The sequence below is a fragment of the Mus caroli genome, unplaced genomic scaffold (assembly GCF_900094665.2).
Source record: "Mus caroli unplaced genomic scaffold, CAROLI_EIJ_v1.1 scaffold_13049_1, whole genome shotgun sequence".
NCBI classification, from domain to species: Eukaryota; Metazoa; Chordata; class Mammalia; order Rodentia; family Muridae; genus Mus; species Mus caroli.
The window spans coordinates 1-1286 of record NW_018390984.1 but is presented as its reverse complement, the minus strand read 5'-3'; the positions used below and the strand labels follow the sequence as shown (position 1 = coordinate 1286).

The following is a 1286-nucleotide window of genomic DNA, read 5'->3' as shown; positions in this document are numbered from 1 at the left end:
ACTAAGTTGTTGTTTCATATTGATAATNGATTTGAACTGCATTAACAGAGCTTTAACATCCTGCTTATTCTCTCTTCAGCAATCGTATTTTGTTTTATTATTTTCACTTTTTAAGTTATTTTTCATATTCAGGAAGCCGACATAACTGTCCCTTCTTTGTATACTGTCATATAGTCCAGAACATTTGCGTATTGTTCCCTAGGGAGGTCTTTGCCCTGTTGGCCTGAGATAAAACCTCGTGTCCTCTTGCCTCCACTGATCACTCTTCTATGTTCATTTCCTCAAAATGATGAGTCCTGCCCAGTTCCTGTTTCTGCTAGTGCTCTGGATTCAGGGTAAGGAGTTTTGGAATGTGAGGAATGAGAATGGGGATGGAGAGTGATCTCTGGATGCCTATGTGTGCTGTTTATTTGTGGTGGGGCAGGTCATATTTTCCAGGATGTGAGGTTTTGTTACATCCTAATGAGAAATTCCAGATTGAATAGTAGCTGTACTAAGGTCAATATTCTGACATAGATTGGATAGAGTGGTATAGACTCTGATGTTTAGAACCATCAACACTCGTTTTATGACAAAGTATTTGATATATAATATTTTTAAATCTGAAAAACTGCAGGATCTTACTGGAAAAAAATAGCATTTTCAAGTAAGATTTCAAGTAGATTTTCAAGTAGATTTCACAAAGGTTGCTCAGGACCTTTGCACATGATTTTCCACTATTGTATTGTATTTTCAGAAACCAACGGTGATGTTGTGATGACCCAGACTCCACTCACTTTGTCACCATTGTTACCACTCACTTTGTTACCATTGGACAACCAGCCTCCATCTCTTGCAAGACAAGTCAGAGCCTCTTACATAGTAATGGAAATACTTATTTGAATTGGTTATTACAGAGGCCAGGCCAGTCTCCAAAGCTCCTAATCTATCTGGTGTCTAAACTGGACTCTGGAGTCCCTGACAGGTTCAGTGGCAGTGGATCAGGGACAGATTTCACACTGAGAATCAGCAGAGTGGAGGCTGAAGATTTGGGAGTTTATTACTGCCTTCAACATACACATGCTCCTCCCACAGTGATACAGACCCTAGCAAAAACTTCCTTGCTTGGGGCAGCCCAGCTGGCAATGTGCTGGTTGACTGGAGAGGAGCAGAGCATCCTGTGTCTGTGTGAGAGGGAGGGGCTGGGGTACATGTGTAATTGCAGCTGTGAGCTCAGGCTAGACTCATCTGACTGAATGAGAGGTTTGTCTAGCTTTCAAATGCCACCAACTTCTGTTCCTTCTTGC

General features: G+C 41.6%; 1 pseudogene across 1 annotated transcript; it reads left to right on the top strand.

Moving 5' to 3' along the window:
• The first annotated feature begins 277 nt into the window (after window positions 1-277).
• Window positions 278-1167, top strand: LOC110288931 (annotated as a pseudogene). The gene is made up of 2 exons (XR_002377312.1): window positions 278-335; window positions 737-1167. The product of XR_002377312.1 is annotated as an immunoglobulin kappa variable 2-30-like (transcript).
• The last annotated feature ends 119 nt before the right edge of the window (window positions 1168-1286 follow it).